A 17,078-nucleotide genomic window follows, 5' to 3' on the forward strand; every position below is an offset into this window, starting at 1 on the left:
ACATAGCTAGGAGGTAAACTGGGATTTGAAGACAAACTTCCTTGGTTTAATGCACATTTTACCATACCATACTACCTCCTGTCTTGAAAAGGCCCTGGACACTAAGAGCTCACTCAACTCATTCTCTTCTCACCCACCCACTGAGGCCACCCTGTCACCACTGCTTGGCTCGATAAAGCAATCCAACCCCCCATAGTTGGCTACTCCCATCTCATGGCTACCATGGGAAAATTCTATGTGGCACAGAATCCCTTTTTTCCTTGATCAGGGATGGACACTTTCCACAATCCCTATTTTCTATTTCTGCCTCAGTGCACTTCTCCTTCATTCTTTTTTCATGGAATTATACACCCTCTAAATCCTTCCACTCTTTCTTCAAACCTTTACCAAGTTATTTTAGGAAAATCTCTCTCTTTCCTTTACTTTCCCATTTTCACTTGGAAATTTTAAAAACAATCCTGAATATGGCTGATAAATGTAGGAGCTATGCCAAAGATACACCTATATCAAGAAAAAAAAGGGCTATATGTTTTAAACTGAAAACAGATTTGAAGATTTGTGCAATACTCTTCTCAAATTCTTAAAGTATCTAATTTCTCCTTCAGAATACAGGTGATTATTCATCTGCCATTTTATCACCTTTAATTAAATCTGTACTCAACCATGAAAGAAATATTTCTCACTTAAAGATATTGCTTTTGTGTTTCTTTCACTGAGTTTGGCTGTAATATTATTTTCCATTAACATTTACTGAATAATATAAAACATTAAATGAGTCAAAACAGATTATAGTGGGCAAACCTAAATATCATTCTTTTCTAAAAAAAAAAGTAATTTCCAACTCCAAATATTCTCCCAAATTAAAAACAGCCTGCTTTTATACCAGAACCCAATCACTTGTAGGCAAAACAGAAGTACTTAAAGGAATCTCAAACAGATTTTTTTTAAAAAGCTAGATTTCACAAATTACTTCTGATTCAAAGTATTTTTCAACAAACTCATCTGAAGGATGCCAGTTAATTTGGATAGTAATATTTCTAACCTATGTAGGATTCAGTAAGAAATTATGCCTGACAAACATCAGCATTACAAATACAAATATCAATCAGCCTTAAGATCAAATTGGTACTACAAGGCAACAAAGAAACCCTTGATAAAAACGGATTTAACAATCTGCCTTTTGTCACTCCTAAGTTTTCTATTCCTTCTCATCCTTCAAAAGGTTGATTTAAGCAAAAACTGCTTCATCTCTAATTTAAAAACAAGACTTACCTCTTATCTAGGGATATTTTACCTCCAGAAACCCCTTCAGATCACCTTTGTATAACTACCATCTTGCATCTACAAAGCTTATCTTGTAAACTATGCCCCCTGATTTTTAAATTGATACTATTCAAAACATCCTAATAGGAGGATCATTTATAATAATCACAGCTAAACAAAATGGCCTTTCTTATTAGTGCCAGTGACAATAAAAGATGTTTACTAAAGGAATTTACAGAGTAAGATAAATCACCTTATACAACATGACAACTAAATAAAAACCTATGATCATTTTCTAACCACAGAAAATTAATTTAAAAATATTTAAACCAAAGTTAACAGGCATCTCCATATATATGATGCTCTGCTCAAATAAAGCAGAATCTAAGCATATTCTCTATTCCAAATACTTGTCACTAGTCTTCTAATACAATGTAACAATAAGAAATTAGTGCTATTTGGAAATACCAAACATCAAACTTATGTCAACTATTGGTTGAGAAACAGCTACATTTAAAAGGGAGAGGGAAAGGGTAAAAACGAACCAAGTAAAACAGAATCCTACATTCTGCTAAATCTAGCTGTTTCATTCATCTCACTTTATGCCAATACCAAAAATTCAAACATTAATATTAAAAATAATTAATCTTGAGGAAACTATAAATTTTCTAGCCTTGTATACTAAAAATATAAAAAATACTTCCTAAACTTCCCTGTATACGTTTACCTAGTCCAAACACCTAAGTGATTTTTAACATGTACTATATAATAACAAAGACTCATTCCAAAACAGAGAAGTGTTAACTATCCAAATCAACATTTTTTAAACACTGGACAAATGTTCTCACTTATCAGTACAAACCTTATTTGTGAAGTACAATAAAACTAAAAATGTATTCGTCACCTTCAATGCCAAAAACACCTACAATGTCTTACAACCGTTTACTAAAAGCTAAATCAAGAGGCCTGATATAAATACAAGTATACTAATTTATCAAAACTGTTATCTTAAATCTCAGAAAAAGGTAACAAGGTTAATATATGTTGATGTTGACATAAAATACAATGGAAAACTGATAACTAATTTCCAACCCTTTAATAAATTCTCTTATAGAAGCATACTATTTAATATTTGTTTAAATAAAATATTTAAACGGCATAAGAATCACAAAATGTAATCACAACGAAATACTTCTCATTTAAAAAAACAAGTATATAATGTCTCTGGGAATAAGTTGTTCTGATGAGATCTGAACATTTAGAATAACAGACTTTTTAGAGTTAGAAGGAACTAGTTACACATCATTTAGCTTTATGTGTAGCTAAAAGATCATCTCACCCGAGGTCCTCATCCTTGCCTTAAGAGTCTAAAAACATTAAATAAATCACATCAATCTAATGGCAGTGAAACAAAATAAGGAATTTTTTCAAATCAATTTTAAGACCTTATTCCATCTTATGATATCGAAATTAGTGGTATTTAATCAAAGAACTATGATGACTATTCACAAAACTAAAATTGCCTCAAAACTCAAGTAAGAACAATTTCCCAAGTATTATCACAGCCCAAGAGTTAATACGTCTTAGATGATAAAAATTATATTTTAATTTTAGAGCAACTAGATAAATAGAAAGTAAATCTGACAAATCCTAACGTAAGAGACAACTAGCTGACCCCTAGATGCTGTTCTCTCCTTCTCCCCCAAAAATAAAATATTAAATGAGACACATATGACCTAGATCCTAGATAAGACTCATTTTCCAGCCTTCCTTGCAGCTGGCTGTGGTCATGTGACAGTTACAGTCAATGGGATATGAATAGAAATGATATACATAACTCTCCTAAAGGGAAAAGGAATGTTCTTCCCTTATCCTTCTTTCTATTGGCAGGCATGATGGTACCTTCTTGGACCACAAGACAGAAGGCACATATTAACAACAGCAAAGCAAGACTAAGACGTAGGTCATGATGATTCTGGAGCTTCCAGACAATCCTGAATTTGTTTATATGGACTTTTCAAATAAACATAAATAGATTTCTACCATTTTAAGCACCTATTAATAGTTGACAAGTCTAAATTTTAACCAATATACTTAATATAAATGATTATTAAATTATCTACATGATTGCTTCCTTATATTGGCATAAACAAACATACAATATGAAAGAATGTACAGTAACTGGTATGTTCTTTCACATTTAAAAAATTGTATGCCAAACACCATTAACTTTGATTAACAGGTCTAATTTTCCAATGTATGAAAATAGCTTTCCTGGAAATTCTGGAAAACTTAATGTGGGTGTGTATGTGTTGATGACAGATGGGTGAAAAATGCGAAATAGCCTGCTGAGAAAAAGGGTTAAAGAAGGAAACACCTTCCCACTTAAATTTCATCTAAGATTACATAATAAGCTACACAGATCTTCCTGTGTTAAACTTAAAACCCAAAACTATATCTTTATTCATCAATTTTCTCTTAGTACTGTTTTCTGAAAAAAAAAAAAAAAATTAAATCCCAAGTTTCTTCCAGATATAAACACAACATAAACTATTACACAAACTCAACATGAAAATCCAGCAGCCAAAAAAAAAAAGTTCTATATTAGAAAAATTTACTTATTCATGATTATGAAAAGTTAAGTACTGAAGTTACCTGAGACTAATGTAAAAACGAAGACTTCAAGGAAGGGAATGCTGTAGAGTTGAAAAAGAAATCATGGTTGAGTTTCTACCTTTCAAAGACTTCAGAAACCCTCAGTACCACCTCAATTGCTTATGCCATCGAATTCCTACAAAAAAAAAAAAAAAAAAACAAACACACATTACTTACGAAGAGAAAAAATACTGTACAAATACAACATGGACAAACTCACATGCATAATGAAGTGATCACTCTTTGTAAATAGTAAACTATGTCTGAATAAACAGTGCAATAACTTGTCTTTAAATCTGAAACTGGGAAAATATAACAGTGATGAGGAGTAACTGCAATAATCCTGGCCTTGTACAGAATAATTTGCCTAGATCTGGGATGAACAACTTCAGAGACATGGGATACTGAAGAAAATTCAGAAAGTTACAGACCTAAACATTTACAAGAGAGAAAATAAATGATTTAAAAAATCACTTCATAACACTGTATCTGCTTTGTAAAGGCTATGAAGTAAAGAGAGAAGCAAACACAATCTTAGGCCTTACAAACAACAAATAGAACTAGTCCTACACAGAGTGCCCATGTATTTACAATAGAAAAAAATTAAGAGTTGTAAAATCATGAAATAGCTACAGAAATACAATCAGCAAGGTCATCTGAGAAGAAAAGCTGACAGAAGATGAGAATAATCATAGGAAGACTGCATACCACACCCCTCAAAAATAGAAATAAAGATCATAAGCTATACACAAGAAGAAAACTTCCTATCAGCGAATATTTCTCAGCATAGACTAAATACACTAAAGAGTTTATGGAGGTTCCTACCATAGAGGTCTTTAAAAACATTACCTATCTATAAAGAATAGTTTGTATTTACTCCTCCACAGGAAGCTCTGAGACCAGACGGTGTATGATACATCCTATGATTTTAGATTTGTTTTTACAGTGGTGCAATGGCAAGAAGAACAGTCTTTTTTTCCTATTTTTTTAAATTTTATTTTATTTTTAAACTTTACAATATTGTATTAGTTTTGCCAAACATCAAAATGAATCCACCACAGGTATAACCCTGCTCCCCATCCTGAACCCTCCTCCCTCCTCATAGATGGAGAAATATACCATGTTCATGGATTGGAAGAATCAATATAGTGAAAATGAGTATACTACCCAAAGCACTTTATAGATTCAATGCAATCCCCATCAAGCTACCAACGGTATTCTTCACAGAGCTAGAACAAATAATTTCACAATTTGTATGGAAATACAAAAAACCTCGAATAGCCAAAGCTATCTTGAGAAAGAAGAATGGAACTGGAGGAATCAACCTACCTGACTTCAGGCTCTATTACAAAGCCACAGTTATCAAGACAGTATGGTACTGGCACAAAGACAGAAATATTGATCAATGGAACAAAACAGAAAGCCCAGAGAAATCCACGCACATATGGACACCTTATCTTTGACAAAGAAGAACAGGCTTTCTCACCTAAAACATACCAGTAATAAGTCCATCTTTGTACTTCAGAAAAAGGGAAAGTGTTAACCACTCGGTTGTGTCTGACTGCGACCCCATGGACTCTAGCCCACCGGGCTCCTCTGTCCATGGGATTCTCCAGGCAAGAATACTGGAGTGGGTTGCCATTTCCTCCTCCAGGGATCTTCTCAACCCAACGATCAAACCCAGGTCTCCTGAATTGTAGACAGATTCTTTACCGTCTGAGCCATCAGGGAAGCATACTTTAGAAAGTAAAACACTAATTCACTTTTTAAAACATTTCAACACTGTATCCATATTTTTTTTAAGTTTAAATTCTGACAGAGCTATTTACCTCTCAGTACCCTTTCATTTCAGAATTTTCTTGGATATTCACTCAAGCATGTCTATTTTAGCGGATAAACTTTTATTCAAAATAAAACTAATACAATATTGTAAAGTTTAAAAATAAAATTAAAAAAAAAATTTCAGTAGGATTGTATTAGATATAAATAATACCAAAATGACAACAGTAACAATAACCTAAGCAGGCAGGGATGGGGGAGTCACAATCTGAAATTATTCCAATATGTTATCTAAAATGCCCAGTTTTCAACAATAAATTATAAGATGAGGAAGGAAGAAAGGAAAGGAAAGGAGAGGAGAGGAGGGAGGAAGAAAGGAAGGAAAGGAGGGAGGGAGAAAGGAAGGACAGGAGGGAAGAAAAATGTGACCCACATTAATAAAAAATAGCAACTGCTACAAATGGTTTCTGAGTATCCCCAGATGTTGGTTTAAGCAAAGATTTCAAAATATCCATCATAAACATGTTAAAAATTTTAACTGACCCCATCTTTAATGTTTAATTATGAAAACAATCAACAAATAAAAAAATTTTCAGTAAGGGTACAGCATTTATGTAAAAGAACCACATGGAAACTCTGAAGCCGAAAAGTAAAATAACTAAAACAAAAACTTCACTACACGATTCAAGACGGCAGAAGAAAATCTATGACCTTGAAGATATATCAGTAGAAAATATCCAATCTGAAGGACAGTGAAGAAAAAAAAGTTGTAGAAAATTGAACAGAGCCTCAGCAACCAACTTACCAACATTTCTGAAGTTCCAAAGGAGAGGAGAGTAAGGGCAGGAAATAAGGTTTTTTTTTAATAAAACATCAACCAAAAACTTCCCAAATTAGATTTTTCAGTAGAAATCACATCTATAGGTCTTAGAAGTTCAATGAATCTCACGGAGAATAATTACAAAGATACACACCTAGACACATCATAGTCAAAATTGTTAAAAACAAACACAAGGAGAAAAATTACTCAGTATAGCAGAGAACCATCAACATGATTAACAGCTTTCTTATTTTTTTTTTCCTTTAACAATAATACTGTATTATAAAAGCACTTTACAACTCCATCCCGTGAACTCCGGGAGTTGGTGATGGACAGGGAGGCCTGGTGTGCTTCGATTCATGGGATTGCAAAGAGTCGGACACGACTGAGCGACTGACCTGATCTGATCTGATCCACTGGAGATGTGGGCTAATGATTATCTGAAAGCATTTCTCTAGTCAGACCCATAATCCAAGTGCTCTCTGAATATTACAAGGTGATGGTAAGTGGGAAGTGGAGGAGGAAGAGTAAAGAGAGGGGAATAAGGTTCTCCCAGTTAAGGGCTTTGTTACAATGAGGGGATGAGAAAGTAAGAAGATATTTTTGCTGTCTTTTCATCCTTATACTGTGTTAAGTAATGCTTGCAACATAAATTCAGCAGGCTTTTCCTGAGCTGAAACTCAGAAATTTACTAACAGCTGACTTTCAATCAACAACAACAGAGGCCAGAAGACAGAGGAATCACATTCTGAAAGTGCTAAAAGAAAAAAACCTGTCAACCAAGAAGGCAACAAAACTACCTTTCAAAATAAAAGCATAATAAACACTGTCTCAGATGAACAAAGCAGATCAAACATGCCATACAAGAAATACTAAAAGAAGTCCATCAGGTTGAAAGGAAATGACATCACACTTAAAATACACAGGAAGAAAAGAACACCAGAAATGGTAAATATGTGGGTTAAGCTAGAAGACTATAAACACGTTTTTCTCATTTCTTCTCTTAACATCTTTAAAAGACATAAGTATATATAAAGCAATATTTTTAACACTGTATTGCCAGGTTTATGGCATATATGGATGTTATATATATAGCAACAGTGCAAAACATAATTGACTTCTTTGGTGGCTCAGATGGTAAAACGTCTGCCTGCAATGCGGGAGACCCAGGTTCAATCCCTGGGTTGGGAAGATACCCTGGAGAAGGAAATGGCAACCCACTCTAGTACTCTTGACTGGAAAATTCCATGGACGGAGGAGGCTGGTAGCCGACAGTCCATGGGGTTGCAAAGAGTCGGACACGACTGAGCAACTTCACTTCACTTCATTTCACTTCAGTGGCAAAATAGAGGAAGCAGAAAATGGAGCTATACTGAGCGAAGTTTCTATATTTTACTGATACTGACTCAGTGTTACTATTAACTAAGTTTATTTAATGTTAAATTTAACATTAAATAAGTTAATGTTAAATTTAACATTAAATAAGTCTATTTAATGTTAAAATGTATAATGTAAATATCATAGCAACCACAAAGAAAGTATCTTAAATTATATTTAGAAAAAACACCAACAGAGTAACTAATATGGCATACTAAAAGACATTTAATTCAAAAGGCAGTAAGGAAGCACTGAGAAACAAAACCCATGAGATATACATAAAGCAAATGGCAAATGTAAATCCAACGAAGTCCATAATTAAATATGAATGTCTGAAGAGCACAATGGAAAGGTAGAGATTCAGACTGGACAAAAAAACACAAGATTCAACCATGTACTGCCAGCAAGAGACATACTTTAAATTCAAGACTGAAAGAAAAAAGATGGGGAACAAGGACAGACACACCCCCACACACACACCCCACTCCCACCCCCATGGAAAGAGTAACCATAAGATAGGTGGAGTGGTTACATTAGAATTAGACAAAATAGACTTTAAGACAAATACTAAAGATGAAGAAAGATATCTCTTTCTAATGATAGTCAATAAAGTATTGTAATAATTATAAACCCTAAAATAATGAAACAATAACATTATTAAAAAGAAAACAAAAAATTCAACAAATTATCACTGGAGATTTCAATACTACACTCTAAATAATTGATAGAATAAAAACAGCAAATTAACAAAGATACAGAAAACCTGAAAACAGAAGAACACAATCGATCAGACCTAGCTGGCATATATACAAAACTCCAACAACATAAAATAGTTTCCAAGCACACACTCTTCAGGACAGATCAAATGCTAGACCATTAAACAAGCCTTAAAAATGTAAAAGGACTTAAGTCATACAAAGTATGTTTTCCAACCATAACAAAATTTAAGTAGATATCAACTAAATTAGAATTAAGTAGCTATCAACTGGAAAATTATCAAGTATTTGAAAATTAAACTTCACAATTCTGAATAGTACATACCTCAAAGAAGAAATTAAAAGAGATGTTAGAGAATACTTTTAACGGAATAAATAAAACAAACATACCAAAATTGATGGGATGCAGCTAAAGCAGTACTGAGAAGAAATGATATACTTTTATATATTTGAAAAAAAGTGGAATCTCAAATCAATGACATGATTCCATTTCAATAAACCAGAAAAAGAGCAAACTAAACCATAAAGCAAGCTGAAAAAAATATTCAAAATTTAGAGCAGAAATACATGAAATACAAAACAGAAAAATAGAGAAAAACTTGGTTCTTTTAAAAAGACTCAAAAAATTTACAAACTTTTACGAAAACTGACCTACAGAAAAGAGAAAAAAAAAAAACAGGACACACACACACACACTTACGGCTGATTCATGCTGTCATATGGCAGAAATCAACACAACACTGTAAAGCAATTATCCTCCAATTAAAAATACATTAAAAAAAAAAAAAGAAAAAATACAAGCTACCAAAATTAGAAATGAAAGAAGGGATATTAACACTGACCTCGCAAAAATTTAAAGCTTATAAGGGAAGGAATACTATAAACAAATAAATGCCAAGAAATTAAACAACTTTTATAAAACTTCTTAAAAGACACATATTACTGACACATTAACTAAAGAGGAAACAGAAAAATCTGAACAAACAGACTTAGTATTTAAAAAGCCCCCCCAAAAGAAATGGCTTCGCTGATGAATTCTATCAAATATTTACAGAGGAAACACCAATCCTTCATAAACTCCTTCATGAAACAAAGGGAGAGGGTACATCTTCCAACTCAATCAGTAAGGCTAGAGTTGATATAAAGACATCAGATGAAAACTACACTCCAGTGTCTCTCGTCAACAGATACAATATGCTTACAAGGTATTAGCAGACTGAATCTAGCAACAGATTTTTTAAAAAGGCCTATACACCAAGACCAAGTAACATTTATCCCATGAAAGCAAAGCTAGTTTAACATCTGAAGATCAATTAATATAATACACCATATTAAAAGAATAAAGGACAAAAGCCACATGGCTATCTCAATAAACATAAAAGAAAGCTCTTGACAAAATTCAACATTTACTCATGACCAAAATAATCTAAAAAAACTAAGACCAGAAGAGAACCTCCTCAAACTGATAAAAGGTATCTACAAAAAACCTAATATCATGTTTAATGGTTAAACACTGAACACTATCCTCCTAAAAACCAGAATGTACATTCACCGCTTCTATTCAACACTGTACTACAGGTTCTAACTAGTAAAACCAAGTAGGCAAAATCAACCAACCAATTAAGCAAAGACATCTAAATTAGAAAACAAGAAATAAACCTCTAGTGATGTGATTTCATATGTAGAAATTTCCTAATAAATCCACAAAAAAAATTACAAGGACTAATAAGCAATTCAGCAAGGCCACAAGAGATTAGATCAATAAAGAAAAATCAATTATATTTCTATAGTGAAATGACAACTTTCTATCATATCTATCAAAAATTTGAATTAATCATATTTTCTTTCCTATCCCTCAGTAGTTTAAACTTTTTTTTTCAAGTTAGATTTATCACAGGCATTTTACCTTTTTAGTTGTTATAGTGAACATACACCTCTTCTTCAATAGCCCTAATCCTATTATTTCTAATAAAAAATCATTTGTGTAAAATTGAGTTTCTAAGCACTTCCTTTACAGAATTCTCAGAACTATCAGCACAAAAAACAAGCAGGCGGATGAATTGAACAGAAATGATTTCAGAAACAGACTCTGCCTTCCCCCAAAACATGGAAATTCAGTATATGATAAATGTGGCATTTCAAATATGTAGAAAAGAAACGTATCATTCAATAACTGGAATGAGGACAAATGGTTAGCCATCTGGAAAACAGTAAAGCTGATCTCTCCATTTACTGCTTATACCAAAAATATTCAATATAAATCAAAAAGATTTTAAACAATTTAAACCATAAAAATAGAAAACCCATACGATTTTTCAACTTCATGAATCTAAAACTACCAATCCTAAGAAACACAACTATTTTATGTTATTAAGAAAAAAACACCAAACTATGACAAGACAGAAATTCATGTCTTTCAGAGATGTTACAATATGGAAGGAAAAATGAGTCCTACAATCAGTGGTAAAGACCTTTTAAACCTTACACAGGAAACCGCCTCCCCTACCCTTGACCATGAATAAAAAGATAACTAAATTCAATCACACAAAATTAAAATGTCTACAAGGCAAAAGCAAAATCAAAAGATAAGCAAAAACTGAGTAACACATGACCAAACACATGACCAAAAAGATCAGTGAAAATATACATATGGCCAATAACAATGGGGAAAAAATGCTGAAACTCATAATGAAATTTTGAAAATCAATACTAACAAAAACCTGACAAATACTAAAAAGTTTGCCACTAGCTAGTATCATCAAAGAGATAAAGAGCTTCCCATTTTCCCACACTACTGATGTAGGGACAATAGTTAGGCAATTCAACCACAAATTATTAAATGTACACACTTTTTGACCCAACAATTTTTTCCTTAGGAATTTATACTGCAAAAGTATTTTTAAACATGTGCAAAAATGTATCCAAGAATATTCACTATATTCCCATTTAATACTACAAAAAAAACCCCTAAATATTCATAAATAGGAGGCTAGTTAAAATAATTATGGTACATCAACATATTGGAATATTACATAGAATGAAATGAGAAGGAATTATATGCAAAGGTACAGAAATTAACAACAAAAACGGTATTTTGCTAAAAAATATGTATGCTGTGATTTCATTTTTATAATCATTATGTAAATATATGTATACATATATACACGTATGGAACATATATGGAATGATACATACACACACAAATGTTAACAGTGAATGGGAATGAAGAGAGCCTTTTTAAATTTTTTTATACCATTCTCTACAGCTTAAGTGTCTATTCCTCTTATAATAAACCTAAGAAGTAAAAAATGTTAAATGAAATCTTAAAATATGACCATTAAAACTGCTAATATTTTCACATCTTCATTTTAAAAGATCCTCAAAACAAAATTTATGACAATCATATAATTTGTTTTATGACATATGCATTCATTCAAACTCAAATGCATAATTATAAAGGTTCCAATTTATTAAGTCACCATCAAGTCATTCACCTCATTCTACATATTAATCAGGACTCTTGGTTGCAAGTAACAGAACAGAAAGTAGTTTGTTTAACTTAAAAGTGGGATTTACTGGTTGACACAACTGAAAAGGCTCTAAGCACAGCTGGATCTAAGGACTTATATCAGCACCTGGTTTTGCTATGTCTTGATGCTGTTCTTCTCTATATTGGTCCATTCTTGGGCAAATCTTCACTGTAGTGGCAAGAGAAGTTTGTATCTTCACAGCTCCAAACTCAGGGGAAAAAAAGAGTTATGTTTCTCATTCAACAGAATTGCCTCTAGTTCAATCAATGAAAGGGCCTTAGGTTCATCCTTAAGGCCAGAGGGAACATTTCATGCAAAGATGGGCTCAATAAAGGACAGAAATGGTATGGACCTAACAGAAGCAGAAGATATTAAGAAGAGATGGCAAGAATACACAGAACTGTACAAAAAAGAGCTTCATGACCCAGATAATCATGATGGTGTGCTCACTCACCTAGAGCCAGACATCCTGGAATGTGAAATCAAGTGGGCCTTACTACGAACAAAGCTAATGGAGGTGATGGAATTCCAGTTGAGTTCTTTCAAATCTTCAAAGATGATGCTGTGAAAGTGCTGCACTCAATATGCCAGCAAATTTGGAAAACTCAGCAGTGGCCACAGGACTGGAAAAGGTCAGTTCTCACTCCAATCTCAAAGACAGGCAATGCCAAAGAATGCTCAAACTACCCCACAATTGCACTCATCTCACGCGCTACTAAAGTAATGCTCAAAATTCTCCAAGCAAGGCTTCAGCAGAAAGTGAACCGTAAACTTCCAGATGTTCAAGCTGGTTTTAGAAAAGGCAGAGGAACCAGAGATCAAATTGTCAACATCTGCTGGATCACTGAAAAAGCAAAAGAGTTCCAGAAAAACATCTGCTGCTGCTAAGTCGCTTCAGTCGTGTCCAACTCTGTGCGACCCCATAGACGGCAGCCCAACAGGCTCCTCTGTCCCTGGGATTCTCCAGGCAACAACACTGGAGTGGGTTGCCATTTCCTTCTCCAATCATGAAAGTGAAAAGTGAAAGTGAAGTCGCTCAGTCGTGTCGGACTCTTAGCGATCCCATGGACTACAGCCTACCAGGCTCCTCCCTCCATGGGATTTTCCAGGCAAGAGTACCGGAGTGGGGTGCCATTGCCTGCGTTATTGACTATGCCAAACCCTTTGACTGTGTGGATCACAATAAACTGTGGAAAATTCTGAAAGAGATGGGAATACCAGACCACCTAACCTGCCTCTTGAGAAACCTATATGCAGGTCAGGAAGCAGGACATGGGACAACAGACTGGTTCCAAATAGGAAAAGGAATATGTCAAGGCTGTATATTGTGACCCTGTTTATTTAACTTCTATGCAGAGTACATTATGAGAAACACTGGACTGGAGGAGGCACAAGCTGGAATCAAGATTGCCGGGAGAAATATCAATAACCTCAGATATGCAGATGACACCACCCTTATGGCAGAAAGTGAAGAGGAACTCATAAGCCTCTTGATGAAAGTGAAAAAGGAGAGTGAAACAACTGGCTTAAACTCAATATTCAGAAAACGAACATCATGACATCTGGTCGCATCACTTCATGGGAAATAGATAGGGAAACAGTGGAAAGAGTGTCAGACTTTTTCTGGGCTCCAAAATCACTGCAGATGGTGACTGCAGCCATGAAATTAAAAGACGCTTACTTCTTGGAAGGAAAGTTATGACCAACCTAGACAGCATACAAAAGCAGAGACATTACTTTGCCAACAAAGGTCCGTCTAGTCAAGGCTATGGTTTTTCCTGTGGTCATGTATGGATGTGAGAGTAGGACTGTGAAGAAAGGTGAGCGCCGAAGAATTGATGCTTTTGAACTGTGGTGTTGGAGAAGACTCTTGAGAATCCCTTGGATTCCAAGGAGATCCGACCAGTCCATCCTAAAGGAGATCATCCCTGGGTGTTCATTGGAGGGACTGATGCTAAAGCTGAAACTCCAATACTTTGGCAACCTCATGCGAAGAGTTGACTCATTGGAAAAGACTCTGATGCTGGGAGGGATTGGGGACAGGAGGAGAAGGGGACGACAGAGGGTGAGATGGCTGGATGGCATCACCAACTTGATGGACATGAGTTTGAGTGAAGTCCAGGAGTTGGTGATGGACAGGGAGGCCTTGTGTGCTGCGATTCATGGGGTCGGAAAGAGTTGGACATGACTGAGCGAATGAACTAAACTGAACTGAACTGAAGGCCAGAGGAATGTTCACTGTGATCATCCAGGCATATAGCATGGATCAGATCAGTCACTCAGTCATGTCCAACTCTTTGCGACCCCGTGAATCGCAGCACGCCAGGCCTCCCTGTCCATCACCAACTCCCGGAGTTCACTCAGACTCACGTCCATCAAGTCAGTGATGCCATCCAGCCATCTCATCCTCTGGCGTCCCCTTCTCCTCTTGCCCCCAATCCCTCCCAGCATCAGAGTCTTTTCCAATGAGTCAACTCTTGGCATAAGGTGGCCAAAGTACTGGAGTTTCAGCTTTAGCATCATTCCTTCCAAAGAAATCCCAGGGCTGATCTCCTTTAGGATGGACTGCTTGGATCTCCTTGCAGTCCAAGGGACTCTCAAGAGTCTTCTCCAACACCACAGTTCAAAAGCATCAATTCTTCGGCGCTCAGCCTTCTTCACAGTCCAACTCTCACATCCATACATGACCACAGGAAAAACCATAGCCTTGACTAGACGAAACTTTGTTGGCAAAGTAATGGCTCTGCTTTTGAATATGCTATCTAGGTTGGTCATAACTTTCCTTCCAAGGAGTAAGTGTCTTTTAATTTCATGGCTGCAGTCACCATCTCCAGTGATTTTGGAGCCCAGAAAAATAAAGTCTGACACTGTTTCCACTGTTTCCCCATCTATTTCCCATGAAGTGATGAGACCGGATGCCATGATCTTCGTTTTCTGAATGTTGAGCTTTAAGCCACCTTTTTTTTTTTTTTTAAAAGCCAACTCTCCACTTTCACCTTCATCAAGAGGCTTTTTAGTTCCTCTTCACTTTCTGCCATAAGGGTGGCGTCATCTGCATATCTGAGGTTATATCTCCCGGCAATCTTAATTCCAGCTTGTGCTTCTTCCAGCCCAGCGTTTCTCATGATGTACTCTGCATAGAAGTTAAATAAACAGGGTGACAATATACAGCCTTGACATACTCTTTTTCCTATTTGGAACCAGTCTGTTGTTCCATGCCCAGTTCTAACTGTTGCTTCTTGACCTGCATACAAATTTCTCAAGAGGCAGATTGCATGGATACATATGGATTAAGAACAGGCTCCTTGCTAAAACAAAAATATCCAAGACCAGGTGGCTTAAACAAGCATTTACTTCTCACAGTTCCACAAGTTGGAAATCCAAGATCAAGAGCTGGATTTGAGCTAGTGTCTGGTGAAGATGAGAATCTTAGAACTGTTATGATCATTAATAATGACATGAGAATATGTGCCACATGTAATTACCCTGAATACTGTTCATGTTTAATTTTCTTTCACTTTGAAAGATAAAAGCACAGGTCTAATACATCTACCAACATAGCCCAACAAGACAGGAGAGGATTCTGGGTCTTCCTAATATAAGGGACCTTGGGCCTAAAAAAGAGAAATGCAGATAATCTTGTTAAGTGAGAAAAGATAATGGTTTTCATCAAAGAGAACTAATAACATCAATTATTTCCTATGTATAGATGTTCATATCATGGTATCTATATGTAATATTCATGCTGTGCTGCGTGCTTAGTTGCTCAGCTGTGTCTGATTCTTTGTGACCCATGGACTGTAGACTGCCAGGCTCTCTGTCCACAGGGCAAGAATATTGGAGTGGGTTGCCATGCCCTCCTCCAGGCAATCTTCCTGACCCAGGCATGCAACCCAGGTCTCCCACATTGCAGGCAGATTCTTTACCAGCTGAGCCACCAGGGAAACCCAAGAATACCAGAGTGGGTAGCCTATCCCTTCTCCAAGGGATCTTCCCCACCCAGGAATCGAACTAGGGTCTCCTGCACTGCAGGAATATTTAAGTATAAAAGAAAAGGGATTATCCAGGAAAAGCAGAGTACTATCCAACAGCTGTGACAAGTATGTTCATGTTCAAGTATATAGCCATCAATCATAGGTAAGAGTGAAGAAAACAGTGCTAGATTACCTCTACAAAATAGGTCAGGAAAATGCCCATCCCGCCAGATCACTTGGTCGAATTTCCAAGCTGTTGGTTCCTCCCTCTAGCCTGTAAAAGTACAAAAATTCAGGTTATTCCCCTCAAAAAAATCATGATTAGATACATTCTTAAAGCCAGATAAAACAGTTATAATAGTTATATCAAAATGTGCTAAATCAGACAAAAGTCTTTTCATGGATTAAATAATATTAATTCACTTAGAACAGCACAACTGTAATGATCCATCAGTGCTAAATGATTTCATGAAAAAATGACCCAGGCACTAATTGGACTTTTTCAAATTTAACTTCTAGCTAAGGATTAGGATTTCTTTAAAATCAGGGCAATAAACTAGAATTACCATCAACAACTTAAAATAGGAGGACACAAAATGTACTTCACTAAAATTGTATGTTGATGTTCTCAATTACTCAAACAGTTCTATTCCTGATGAAATCTCACAGTAACATTTCCCTCATCTCAAAAGTCTAATTATATTAAAAACATTTGCTTTTGAAACTACAAAAATGTTAAGTATTTAAAATTTTCAAGACAAAGGTGTTTAATAACGTTAAAATCGTCCACATATTTTTTTTAATGTCATGCTATAATCAATCTTACAGCAACTAATATAGAAAATTAACACTCTATGTTGGTACTGCATTGATATTGGACATATATAATTTTCTTCCTGCAACTGCGATATGCTTTCCCAGTATATGAAATGGAGGTAATGAGGACTGAAACCTGAAATTTTAT

General features: G+C 35.2%; 1 protein-coding gene across 12 annotated transcripts in view; it reads right to left on the reverse strand.

The window, feature by feature from the left end:
• Positions 1–17,078, reverse strand: part of ZNF148 (zinc finger protein 148) — a 146,331-nt gene that overhangs the window by 90,920 nt on the left and 38,333 nt on the right. For 9 of the 12 annotated variants that reach the window (XM_061410902.1, XM_061410819.1, XM_061410829.1 and 6 more), the window contains 2 exons: positions 16,308–16,388; positions 3,919–4,054 (listed from right to left, as the gene is read on the reverse strand). The gene's annotated coding sequence lies outside the window, so the exon portion shown is untranslated. Of the gene's footprint in view, positions 1–3,918; positions 4,055–12,245; positions 12,342–12,594; positions 13,134–16,307; positions 16,389–17,078 lie in introns of those variants that run through there. The other 3 variants (XM_061410840.1, XM_061410894.1, XM_061410850.1) reach the window with 3 other exon arrangements.

The sequence above is a fragment of the Bos javanicus genome, chromosome 1 (assembly GCF_032452875.1).
Source record: "Bos javanicus breed banteng chromosome 1, ARS-OSU_banteng_1.0, whole genome shotgun sequence".
NCBI lineage: Eukaryota > Metazoa > Chordata > Mammalia > Artiodactyla > Bovidae > Bos > Bos javanicus.